A 14206-nucleotide genomic window follows, 5' to 3' on the forward strand; every position below is an offset into this window, starting at 1 on the left:
CTAATGGTTAGAGGAGACTTTCTAAAGATTGAATTTTCATTTATATACATATCTTCATGTATAAATCAATAAAAGACTTTCAAAAACAAGTGTATGTAATAGAAATGTTATTTCAAGATGAGAAGAAAATGTAAGATTTCTGACTTTAAAAAGAGCATGTTAGGGGCGCCTGGGTGGCTCAGTCGGTCGAGCGTCTGACTTTGGCTCAGGTCACAATCTCGCTGTCCGTGAGTTCAAGCCCCATGTTGGGCTCTGTGCTGACAGCTCGGAGCCTGGAGCCTGTTTCAGATTCTGGGTCTCCCTCTCTCTCTGCCCCTCCCCCACTCTGGCTCTGTCTCTCTCTCTGTGTCAAAAATAAATAAACATTAAAAAAAAGAGATAACAAAAGCAAAAATGAACTACTGGGACCTCATCAAAATTAAAAGCTTCTGCACACCAAAGGAAACAATCACCAAAACTAAAAGGCAACCGACAGAATGGGAGAAGATGTTTGCAAACAACATATCAGATAAAGGGTTAGTATCCAAAATCTATAAAGAACTTATCAAACTCAACACCCAAAAAACAAATGATCCAGTGAAGAAATGGGCAAAAGGCATGAATAGACACTTCTCCAAAGAAGACATCCAGATGGCCAACCGACACATGAAAAAATGCTCCACCTCACTCATCATCAGGCAAATACAAATCAAAACCACAATGATATACCACCTCATACCTGTCAGAATGGCTAGCATTAACAACTCAGGCAACAACAGATGTTGGCGAGGATGCGAAGAAAGAGGATCTCTTTTGCACTGCTCGTGGGAATGCAAACTGGTGCAGCCACTCTGGAAAACAGGATGGAGGTTCCTCAAAAAATTGAAAATAGAACTACCCTACGACCCAGCAATTGCACTATTATATATTTGTCCAAGGGATACAGGTGTGCTGTTTCGAAGGGGCACATGCACCCCAATGTTTATAGCAGCGCTATCAACAATAGCCAAAGTATGCAAAGGAGCCCAAATGTCCATCGATGGATGAATGGATAAAGAAGATGTGGGATATATATACACACACACACACACACACACACACACACACACACACACACAATGGAGTATTACACGGAAATCAAAAAGAATGAAATCTTGCCATTTGCAACTACATGGATGGAACTGGAGGGTATTATGCTAAGTGAAACTAGTGAGTCAGAGAAAGACAAATATCATATGACTTCATTCATATGAGGACTTTAAAAGACAAAACAGATGAACATAAGGAAAGGGAAACAAAAATGATATAAAAACAGGGAAGGGGACAAAACATAAGAGACTCATAAATATGGAGAACAAACTGAGGGTTATGGGAGGGGTTGTGGGAGGGGGAATGGGTATGGGGTATGGGGCACTAAGAAATCTACTCCTGGGGGTGCCTGGGTGGCTCAGTTGGTTAAACGTCTGATTTCGGCTCAGGTCATGATCTCATGGTCCGTGAGTTCAAGCCCCGCGTCAGGCTCTGTGCTGACAGCTCAGAGCATGGAGCCTGCTTCAGATTCTGTGTCTCCCTCTCTCTCTGACCTTCGCCCGTTCATGCTCTGTCTCTCTCTGTCTCAAAAATAGATAAAACATTAAAAAAAATTAAAAAAAAAAAGAAATCTACTCCTGAAATCATTGTTGCACTGTATGCTAACTAATTTGGATGTAAATTTAAAAAAAATTAAAATAAAAGGAAAAATTAAAAAAGTAAATAAATAAAATTTATAAATAAATAAGCGTGTTCATTTTTTTAAATGTATATAGGTGGGTATAAATCACAATGACACTTATATTTCCTTGGACATATTTAAAAGACAGATGTAACAGTTTCATTTAAATGTGTTGACAATTGCATCAGATTAGCAACTATTTAAACTTATAAAGAAATTATTTGAAGACTATTTAATGTGGGTGAGGGGTACAGTTTTTCAAAATCCCTTTAAGGTTATATGATTAAAAAACTGAAAATTGACTTTATGGCCAGTGGCTCAGTTGGTTGAGCATCCCATTTTAGCTCAGGTTATGATGTTGTGGTTCATGGGGTCACGCCCCAGGTCAGGCTCTCTGCTGACAGTGCAGAGCCTACTTTAGATCCTCTGTCCCCCTCTCTCTCCTCCTCCCCTGCTCGCTCGCTCTCTCTCTCTCTCTCTCTCTCTCTCTCACACACACACACAAAAACAAACATTTTAAATAATAATAATACTAAAAATAAAAAGCTGACAATTATTGAGCTAAATGAGAGGAAATATTCTCCCCACCCAAAATGAGAAGGTTGAGCCCTTGATCTTTTAATATAGACACGTTCTAGTTTTATTCACACAAATACATCCTACATAAACCAAAAAGTTATTAGGGAACAGTGACATGTTTGTGAGCACTTCATTCTTAGCCTTAGTTAAGCCAGGCATGGGAAGATATTTGTATACAACAAATAAAAATCACTATATGCCAAACAAACCACAAAACACACCACATAACTTCATCACAAAAAAAAAATGATCTGCTCTGCTTTTCCCCCCAGAATCAATCAGCAGTTATTAAGTAGTTTTTACGTATCAGCAATGTGTTAGTCTGGGGCACCTGGCTGGCTCAATCAGTAGAGCATCAGACTCTTGATCTTGGGGTGGTAGGTTTGAGCCCCACATTGGGGGTAGAGACTGCTTTAAAAAATAATGTGTTAGCTTGTATGAGTGAATGCAATAATTTCTCTTTCTTTGAGGCATTCACTGAATTAGTGAATACTGAGCCATTGTTCTTAAAGGAAATGTTAGATTAGGTTCCTGCACGCCACTGGTCACAACATTTTCATTAGCAAATCAAGGCAGAACCTTGTGTGATGTGTGTTTCTGTTTAAAGACACCTTCTTTAATACATGTTGTTGATTGATTTTCCTTTAGGGCACAGCCTACAGCACCCTCGGCATGTCCTAAATGAAGCTTATCTAACACAGGCACTTTCTCTATAAGGCATATCACACCTTCTTGCTAAGCTTAGGAACACTGGACCACACTTCAGCATTACACTTGGGGCCTGTTGTAAACAAGACAGCCAACAAAAAGCACAAAGATGCAAAACACAGGCCACTAAATAGACTCCGAAAGGATTCTTCTTCACAGCGTGAGAGCTGAAACAAGGCCACAGAGAGGGTCTTGTGTGACCTCAAACTGGAAATACACATATTGGGAAATTTACCTTTTTGTCACTTGCATGTATCTGTGAATGATCTTGGGGGTTACAGATAAATTTTAGGAAGTAGGCAAATTCAGAAATATAGGATCCAAGGATAATGAACATCAATTGTAAATACATGCTCAAGAAATGTTAACTCTGGAAAGAAAGACAAAAAGAAATTTAAGCATTAAGGTAGGTAGACTTTGGATAAGATAGAGGAAGTAGGGTATTGTCTAATGTAACATAAGACCAAGATTGAAATGGTATCTGTGTTAGTTTCCTATTACTGCTGCAACAAATTATCAACAAATACAGTGGCTTGAAAAGCAGACTTATTATCTTACACTTCTGTAGGTTATAAGTCCTACATGAGTCTCATTGGGCTAAAATCAAGATGTTGGCAAGACTGAGTTTTCTGGAGGCTCTAGGGGAGAATCCATTTCCTTGCCTTTTATAGCATTGAGAAGCCATCCATATTCTTTGGCTCATGGTCACTTCTTCCATCTTCAAAGCCATCAATGATGGATCTAATCCTTTTCCCATGACACTATTCTGACTTCCTCTTCCACCTCCCTCTTCTACTTTTAGGGATTTTATGTGATTTTATGGGCTCACATGGATAATCCAGGATAATTTCCCCTTTTCAAGGTCAACTGATCAAAAACTGAGGATCTTTTTTCCTCCTAATACCAAACATGTAGCATCTTTCCAAACGCTACTGCTCCAATTTCCTAACACCAACTGAGTGTCTTACAACTCAATTCAATTCTGACACTAACTATCCATAGTTAGCATCAGACTCCACAGGTTTAAAGATTGGTCCCACAAGACTGCCCTCATTTCAGATACCAGTTGCAAGTATCGGGTGCCCAGGTTAGCCTCACTTCTCTTCAACTTGGCTACAAAGTCAGAGGTCCCCCCAGGGCGCCTGGGTGGCTCAGTCAGTTAAGTATCCAACTTCAGCTCAGGTCATGATCTCATGGTTCGTGGGTTCAAGCCCCACTTCTGGTACTGAGATGACAGTTCAGAGCCTGAAGCCTGCTTCAGATTCTGTGTCTCTCTGCCCCTTCCCCTCTTGTGTGCTCTCTCTCTGTCAAAAATGAATAAACACTAAAAAAAAATTTTAAGTCAGGGGTCCCCACAATACAACCCCACATACACAATGACTCCAAGAACTCAGGAAACTGCTATCCTTGCTATTAAATTTTAAAGGATACAGGGGCGCCTGGGTGGCGCAGTTGGTTAAGCGTCCGACTTCAGCCAGGTCACGATCTCGCGCTCCGTGAGTTCGAGCCCCGCGTCGGGCTCTGGGCTGATGGCTCAGAGCCTGGAGCCTGTTTCCGATTCTGTGTCTCCCTCTCTCTCTGCCCCTCCCCCGTTCATGCTCTGTCTCTCTCTGTCCCAAAAATAAATAAAATTTGAAAAAAAAAATTTTTAAATTTTAAAGGATACAAAGACAGCCAAATAAAGAGGCACATAAGGCAAGAACCAGAAGTACCCCGAGTGCAGGAGCCTCTATCCCTGTGGAGATGAGATGTGCCACCCTCCCAGCACATGGATGTGTTTGCCAACTTGGAATCTCCTTAGATTTTTATGAAGTTTTACTACGTAAGCATGATTGTGGCCTTTGGCAACAATCTCAATCTCTAGTCCTCCCCTCCTCCCCAGAGGTTGGGGAGATGAGGCTGAAAATTCCAAGATTCTAATCAACTCTTGACTTTTCTGGCAACTGGCTCTTACCCTGATGCTATCTGGGGTAGCAAGAGTCACCTCCTTGGAACACCTCCTCACTTAGGAATTCTAAGAGTTGTAGGAGCACTGTTTCAGGAAGTGGGGACAGAGACCAAATATCTTTCTTATCTTACCACAGCAACTTTAATTCCATCTACAACTGTAATTCCCTTTTGCAATGTAAGGTCACATATACACAGAGTCTAGGGATAAGAATGTGAACATCTTTGGCGGAGGAAGGGGCGTCATTCCACTAACCACAGCATCTGTTGCAGTTTGCAAGCACTAAACGGTAGTGCTTTAGGAACCTTGATGTGCCAACATTATGGTGCTTGGATGGAGGGTCAGCCAAAAGGCTGAAGCCAAAGCACTACATTAGGGTGATGGAGAGAAAATAGAGAGGGGAGAGTCTGCAGGGCATTGTCAAAGCAGAAATAATAATTATGTAACAAATATGGAGCTCGTGACAGTTCTGTTGGATCATACCCTACAATTTGTAGGTGGGTTTTCTGATGAACCAGTAAACGCGTTATGAGCATGTTGGTGATCTGCATTAGTTTTAAACAAACACCTAAAAGTCTAATTCCAGGGATCCAAACTTTCCCTGCTGACAAACTACATTCTTGTTACCATGGAGAAATTTGGAAGCACCTCATTTATATTCCTTACCTCCTTCCTCCCTCCCTCAGCTCACCTCACACTACGTCCAACACTAGCTGATGTGGATGTGGGATGTGGGGAGGGAGCACAGAGAGGGAGACACCCTCCCCGCAGGCTTCATTCTATCCCATGATATCAGTGGCCAACCTACCAGTGACTTGTGGATGAGACTGATGAGCCACAGGATAAAGTCCCTGTATACCCAGGCTTTATCCTGTGGACCCATAATCAGCAGCCTTTTTCTCCGTGCCTTCCCAGAACACTTTTACAGGTTTCTAAGCCATCACCTCCTCTTCACCATAATCAACATCCCTTGCAACACCTCCGATGTAAAAAATTGCACAATGATAAGTTGGTTTCACAGTTGGTCACTAATTGCCAAAATCCCTCCAGATGGCAAATGTGCCTAGGCATCTCCGTTTTAAATTTTTTTTTTCCAACGTTTATTTATTTTTGGGGACAGAGAGAGACAGAGCATGAACGGGGGAGGGGCAGAGAGAGAGGGAGACACAGCATCGGAAACAGGCTCCAGGCTCCGAGCCATCAGCCCAGAGCCCGACGCGGGGCTCGAACTCACGGACCGCGAGATCGTGACCTGGCTGAAGTCGGACGCTTAACCGACTGCGCCACCCAGGCGCCCTGCATCTCCGTTTTAGATATACACTCATTTTTTTCTAAAAATGAAGATTGTGGCAGTTTAAGAAGTATGGTTCGGCGGGGGGGGGGGGGGGGGGGGAGATTGACCATGTGACTTTGATGTGATTTAGACAAATGAGAATATTTCTTGAAATCTAAGACATCATCAGCTGTGACATGCACCACTATTTTAGGCTCTGGGGATCTGGGGCAAGGGTCTCTCATGAGGTTGCCGTTAAGCCACCAGCTGGGGCTGCCATCATCGGGGGCTAGAGAATCCATTTCCAAGCTCACTCGCATATTTGATGGCAGCGTCCGGTTCCCCCTGGCTATTGGCCAAATACCCCAGTTCCTTGCCAGTAGCCAAACTGTCAGCAACCTGAATGTCTCCCCCCAAATGAGGCGAGCCCAAGATGGTGAAAGCCATAGCCTTTTATAGCCCGATCACAGAAGTAACACACTGACTTCTGCCATGTTCTATTGGTCACACAGACTAACTCTGGTACAATATGGGTGAGGACTCTACAAGGGCATGAATATCAGGAGGCTGACTACCACAGTAACGTATTACAGAAAGGAATGTGAAACTAATTTGCTTCATTAAGTGACATTTATTGAGCACTTACTATACACCTTGCCCCATACTAAACACTAATAACTCGTTTAAGACAATTAAGTGAGACCCATAATCCCATGAAATGAACCCTGTTATTATCACTTTTTTTTTTTTTTTTTTTACAATCGTGGAAACTAAAACGTAGAAAGGTTAAGTAACGTATCCAAGGTCACTAGCCGGTCAGAGTGAGGGCTGGGACTTCTGATTTTTCACTAAAATGCTACCCAGCCTTAATTTCAATGTATATTATTGAATATGTCAAGAAAGAAATCCCACTAGATAATTTGAAAACCTCCAAGATTCTTTATGGTTTCTTGACTATTGCCCTCACCAGTCCATAAGAAAGTACTTGATTGTGTTGTGACACTTTTAAAACTTTAGCTTATTTCATTTGCTTTGGTAATTATTTATAATTGTTTAAATCAACCGTGATGGACTTCAGCTCTGGTGCCATCTATACCTTCACGTAAGAAAGGATCAAAACTGCCTGCTTTGGCTCACATGATAGTAGGTATCATTTCAAAAGCTAGGACAGACCTTCAAAGAAATCTGACCAATTTTCTCTGAAGACGTAATAGTCAACACAGTTTTAAAATTATTTTCATAACTTTACAAAAGAAATAGAAGACAAAGGAGACTACTTTTTATTCTCACGTAGATATGTTCAAATATGAATTATCTCAAACACCTGTCAAGAGTAGACACAATCACTCTCCCCCTATATTCAATAACAGTAAAAAGAAAAAGTAATGTAACTTTTAGACTGCTCTGAGAGCACAAAGTACAGTAAGTCTTACTTGTGACCCTAAGACTCATCACCTCCTATCACGCATTCTAACCCATTCTGATAAAGAAACAGGCCCAGAGATTATGAAATTAGTTCACTGGGTTTCCAATTCAGACTAGATAAGGTAATTTTCTTAAATCCCTGCAAGTAAAACCTACTAGAGTCATCAGTATGGAAACTGCCATCACATCAGGAAGAAAATAAGGATTTAAGGTACTCACCGTTGGATCAGCTAGATTGAGTTTGGAATAGCAACCAGTTGTAACTAAGCAAAGAAAGCAGTGGGTCTGGTATTCATGGAGCGTCAATTCATTGTTAAACTCTTCCTTGAGGAGCACAGAGCTAATGAGGTCTATCCTTGGGTGGTTGGGTGGGGTCTGGCTCAGGCTCAAGAGTAGGAGCAGGGAAGACCAAGCTGAGAAGACCAGTGGCCCAGACCATCATAGAGTAGGGGTGCTCCCAGTACAAGGGTGGGGGACAGAGAGGAGTACAGGTGTGGGGGAAAGGGCGGGGTGAGGGGGCAGGAATCCAGCAGACAGTAGAGAGTTTGGGGACTCAACACTGCTGCAGGCTAGATAGTGCTCAAAGAAACAACTGATACTGACAAGTCGTGAGGGCCAAGTTGGAACCTCCAGGCCCAGGTCTCTGACTGCACTCTTTCTGGCTCTTTAGGGAGCAGAGGCCCCAACAGACTGGCTAGTGACGGGGTACTCTGAGCCCAGCACCCAAGAACCACATGAACACTGAGTATTCGGCTCCTTGTGTTTCCTCAGCTCACAGCACAGAATTCTGCAGGAGTCTAAAACTTGGGAAGTTAGCCAACAAAAGAATATACCTAGAGCTATTTCGCTCACAGTTTTTGTTCTGGATGCATATCAGATTCTCAAAAAATTGTTTTGTTCATTAGAGAAAGAGAGAAAGAGAGGAAGGGAGATGAAAAGGGAAAGAATATGGAGAAGGAGGAGGAAGAGGGGGAATGAATGAGAGTGGGTCAAAGGAAGGAAAGAGGGAAAGAAATAGAAGAAACACAAAGATGAAAAAAGAAAGGAAGGAAGGAAGAGAGGGAGGGAAGGACATCAGTTTGGTGGGACCATGCGCATGCGCGCGCACACACACACACACACACACACACACACACCACTGTGATCACCCTAAAGACATTAGCTATTTCTCAGCTCTGCCTATTATCTGAGCCACTCCTTAGGACATCCTTTGGGGTAGGAGCAGATGTTGGCTGGGATAACGCTATAGATTTTGGTTTAAATTTATTTTGTCTCTAGGGTAAGTTATATTTTGCTTTTCTCTGAAACATAAAGACAAAGGGTCTCAAGGCAAATAATCGTCAATCAGAAATACTAAAAGTGGTCAGGTTGTGAACTAATTAGACTCATGCCGAGGATACAAGGACTATTAATGTCCCCAGCAGGTGGCGCAAGCTGCCCTCTACTGTGATGAGACTTCCCAGATCCTTACAGTGTTAAAATAAGTTTCCTCTTCACATTATGTTTCAAACAGCAGATCCTAACCAGGTAAGGGGTTGGGTTAGGAAAGAGATCGTTAAGCAGGATTCCAAGAGACACTAAGTAGGGAAGACAAAATCTGGAGGCTTTTAATTTTATTTCTCAGGTTAAACTGTTTAAAAAACACTCATTGACCTCACAAATAATATTGTTCCATTCATATCATTTTGGGCTCTGAAAACTTAAGAATTCTTTCAAGACAGAGTTTTAGATTAAGTGCCAAAGGACAACAAAGTACCAAGAATTAGGATATCTGAAAATATTTGTATTAATTGGTGAAGGGTTTATAATGGAGAAGGCTTTCCCATAACAAATTAAAGATAAATCAATTCTGAAGGAAACCTCGAGAAAGGGGACGTTGATTAGAGATTGTTGAGATCAGCCAACGTAGAAATTCTGCTGCTTCGCTAGTTTCTTACAAATAAATACAGTGTTCCTGCTCACACTTTCAGCTCGGGGCTATGCATTTTTTTTGTGAGCAAGCAAACAGTAGAACTGAAAACATTTGCATCCCTGGGGATGAGGTAACCCTTTTTTGGGAAGGTAGGGAACATAATATGTTATCCTTGGAGTCATCTCCAAAATCTGGGACAGAAAACAGAAATTTATTAATTAAGTCTTCTTAAATGTCTGCCCTCATATGTTTCCAAAGAAACAAGAGTTTGGAATGTTCAGGTCAGTGACTAATTTCCAGTGAATAGCTGTCCTGCCAGCACCTACTGCCTTCCTTCCCTCACATCCATTGATGTTTTAACTCTGCGTCGTCTGCTTCCCTGTTGGTCTGCCACTAGAGCTTTTACTTGTTAAAGATATTTTAAAATATAAAAGTCGCATGTGCGAACAGCAAGAAATTTGAAAACGCTGAAAGGCATAAAGGAGAAATTTCCCATGACTGAGTAGATATTGGCAACACCTACTTCTCACAAAGAGCTTGTGCCCAGAATAGACAAAGAACTCCGACAAATCAATTTTTAAAAAAACGATAAAGAAAAATAAATAAATAAAAATAAAATAAAAAACGATAAAGAGAAAAAAATGAGCAATAGGTTTGAACAGACACTTCGCCAAAGAGCATACTCAAATGGGCAATCTCAATTCTGTTAATAACCAGCTGTCAATGAAAACCATGGTGTGCATGAGGGTTTTAAAGTCCACAAATCCTTTGCTACTTCTCCCTTCAAGACATGGGGACTAGTTCCTTTGAGGGCAGTCTAGGAGTAAACACTGGTTTCCAACAGAGAATAAAGCAGATCGAAGTGTGTGGCTTCCCCCTTGCCCCCTCTCTTGGATCACTCGGACAGGACCACGGGCTGCCATGTTAGGTGGCTGCCCAAGGAGCTTTAGGGAGGCCAACACCAAGAGCAACTGGGGCCTCTAGCCAAGACCCTGAGCAGAACTGCCCTGCTAAGTCTCTCCCAAAGAAATGGTGATCCACAAAAACTGTGAGATAATGAATTTCTTAAGCCACCAAATTTGGGGGGAAGTTGTTATGCAGATGACATATACACTAGGATACCACTGCACATATACCAGAAGAGCTAAATTTAAAAAAAATTTTTTTAAGTTTATTTATTTTGAGAAAGAGACAATATGAGGAGGGGAGGGGGAGAGAGAGAGGGAGAGAGATAGAGAATCCCAAGCAGACTCTGCACTGTCAGCACAGAGACTTCTGTGGGGCTCGAACACAAAACGGTGAGATCGTGACCTGAGCTGAAAGCTTAACCAATTGAACCACTCAGGCGCCCCAGAATAGCTAACATTTTTAAGTTTGAGGTATGGAGAACTCATTACAATGTGCAACATGGCAACTCTCATTGCACTGCCGCTGATGGGTGTGTAACCGGTGCAACCATTCTAGAAAACCGTGTACGTGATCTACTGAAGTTGAACATATGCATGCCCTATCGTGCGTTTCCACTGCTGGGACACACAGACAGAAATGCACGCACATTAGGCATTGAAAATCACGTACAACAATATTCACAACAGCATCATGTCATAGCTCAAACTGAAAATATGACAACAGTATTTGGATAAATAAAAGGCGGTGTGTCCACGGAGTGATAAGCAGCAGCGACAATCCATGAACTATCGCGGCGTATAATAAGCCAGCTGAGTCTAACTCCCATGATGCATGAAAGAAGCCAGGCACAAATTAACCCAGAATAGATTCTATAGTCAGCAACCAGTAAGGAGAGAGAAACCACACCAGCTAACCCAATAGACAGGATGTATCATAAAGAACAGTTAACTAGGTATAAAGATATTAACTAGATGACTAAAAGTCAAAAACAGGTATCAGGGAGGTAGCTACCACCTCCTAGGACTGGGGCACAAGAAGAAAAAAGCTGAAATTCCTGAAATCCAGAAGCTTGGAGGCAGCCCCCTCCCCAACCGTCTGGTGCTGGGACCGGTGTCTTGGGGGGGCGCTCAGAGGGGTTCTCTAACTGCTGCGAAAATTACAAACTAGACCTCATTACTGCTGCCGGAAAGCGCTGCTGGCACTGGGGCGGGGGGGGGGGGGGGGGGGGGGGGAGCAGGTTGCTAGGGTGACGTTGGCAGGAAAGGGAGCCAACAGGAAGCCAGCAGGAAGAAGCAAGTCCCTCCCCTCTCCTGCGAGCTGCAGGTTCCCTGCAGCTGGTTTCCAGGGGAGTCTGGCATATCAAGGGACAGGGGACAGAGGGATGGCGCTGAGGCAGCTTCGCCCGCAGCGCGAGGCCGACGGGCGCGTGGGTCTGGAACCGAGAGGCGGCAGCCTGAGAGCTGGCACAGAGGGCATAAGTGAACCTTCAAAAGGAAACAAAATGGACACGTGGTGTTAATGTTGGGACAGCGGTTACCTCGGGGTGGGGGTAGGGATTTCTCGAGCAGTGGGCCCTCCCCCAAGGGGAGCTTCTGAGGTGCTAGGGACTTCGAGTGCGTTCACCTGGGCGATGTACATAGCCCTGTGTGGGCAAAGCCTTCCCTGAACACCCTGCTTTCCGGTTATAAAAGGCAACAAAAGGTTCCAGGAGGTTCAACTCCGTGTAATCCAGTGACTACTTACTGAAATCTCACCTAAACTTGAAGATGGGCCTCTTCTTGGAATGTTTCCCCGATTCTTTTATTCGCATGGGTCTCTTCCTCCTCTGAAGTCTTAGAAAAGTCGTCGACGGATTTCACAATGTAACGCAAATTGGTGTCATGGATTACATCCAAGGTGCTAGTTTCATCTTCCCAAAGAGGTGATAAACCTGAGGCCAGAAACTCAATACCCCCGAGGTGGCATAGCTCCGGACTGAACTCAGGTGTCCATAAATCAGTTATCTGTTATCTAACAATCAGCTTCAAACCTAACCGAAATGCTGATGAGTTAAACGTCTCATTTGACACGAGCTAACTAGAATATATGAAAGAGGTCACTGTTTTGAGTTTCTTTATCAAGAAAGGGAAGGCCCAAAGATGACCCGGTAAGTGTACCGTCTTCAAGGGAAAAACAAAATCCTTTTATGGAAAATTCTGTTTTCCCTATTATGTTGAGAGTGAAAATGCTTCCGGCACAAGAACCAGAGCGTCTGGGCCGCCGCAGGCGGTGGGTGCCACGCGCGACCTTTGCCCCACTTCAGGCGGCGGCGTTGACGCTTCTCCCCGCGGGCGGCCTCGGCCCCTTCTCCTCCTCGCTCAATCCTCGCTCAAGCTTGCACTAGAGCAGGCACTCGTCCCTTGCCATAGAAGCCGCTCTTCACACGTCAGCCAGGCTATTTTTAAAGGCTCTCCTGGAGATCCCCAAAGAAAAAGCATCGCGGGGCGGGGCCGCCGCCCCGCCGGGTCCTCCGGGTCTCCACGCTGCAGCCCAGCCAGCGAGAGGACCGTCCCCAGACACCCCGGAGAGCACCGCCCCCAGACCCCGGAGGGAGGACAGTCCCCGGACACCCAGAAGGGTTACCCCCAGACCCCGGGGATCCGCCCCCAGAAGCCCCCGGAGGGGCTGTCCCCACCCTGTCCTGCTCTCTTCCTCCTTGGCGTGGCCGCCGCCGCCTTCCTTCCACGCTCTCCCGGGGAAAGGCCGCCCTCTAGGCCTCCTTGCTTTCCCCTTTCCCAGGACTGACGATGGCCCTCTGCCCACCCTTGGGCCGCCCGGAAGCTTCCTCTTTAATGGCCAGGGGCCCATACGACTCGAGTCTCAGATTTCCCACCCCTCCCCCGCGTCTGTGCCCCGCCTTCCCCCAACCTGTCACCCAAGGCGGGGGGCCAAGGCGGGCGTGGGGGCGGACCTTGGCGTGGCTGCTGCTTGAATCGCGGCCCTGGACCCTTTTTGGCTGTTGTCTCTGGGCAGCCTAGGCCAGGCGAGTCTGGGACAGGTTCAGGGGTCTTATTTAGCTCCTATAAAGGGAGGACTTCACCCTCCCATCCCCCACCCAGCAAAGAGCCTACAGTTGTCAGAAAGTCTGATTTAAAACTCATTAGGGGAGCCCGGCTGGCTCATTGCGCAGGTCATGTGACTCTTCATCTTGGGCTTGTGAGTTCCAGCCCCACCTTGGGTGTAGAGATTACTTTAAAATAATCTTGGGGCGCCTGGGGCGCTCAGTTGGTTAAGCTTCCGACTTTGGCTCAGGTCATGATCTCTAGGTTCCCAGGTTCAGGCCAGGGCGGTGGGCTCCGTGCTCACAGCTCAGAGCCTGGAGGCTGCTTCAGAGTCTGCTGCCCCTCCCCCGCTTGCACTCTGTCTCTGTCTCTCAAAAATAAATGCTAAAAAAGAAATTTAAATAAAATCTTAAAACCCTCATTGGTTAAAGAGCAGACTCTTAACTATACAGGACAAACTGATGGTTGCCAGACAGGAGGGGGGGGAGGGGGAATGGTGAAATAGTAAAGGGGATTAAGAGCACACTTCTGATGGACACTGAGCAATGTATACAATTGTTGAATCACACCTGTACACCTGAAACTAACATTGTCTGTTAACTATCCTGGAATTAAAAATTCTTTCTAAACTAAATAAAACCCACTGGGTGAGAAACTATTAATGTTTTTTTTTCTCTAGAAAGGAGAACTGGGCGACTGGCAAATGGGGTAGGAGGGAGAC

Source organism: Lynx canadensis, chromosome D3, assembly GCF_007474595.2.
Source record: "Lynx canadensis isolate LIC74 chromosome D3, mLynCan4.pri.v2, whole genome shotgun sequence".
NCBI classification, from domain to species: Eukaryota; Metazoa; Chordata; class Mammalia; order Carnivora; family Felidae; genus Lynx; species Lynx canadensis.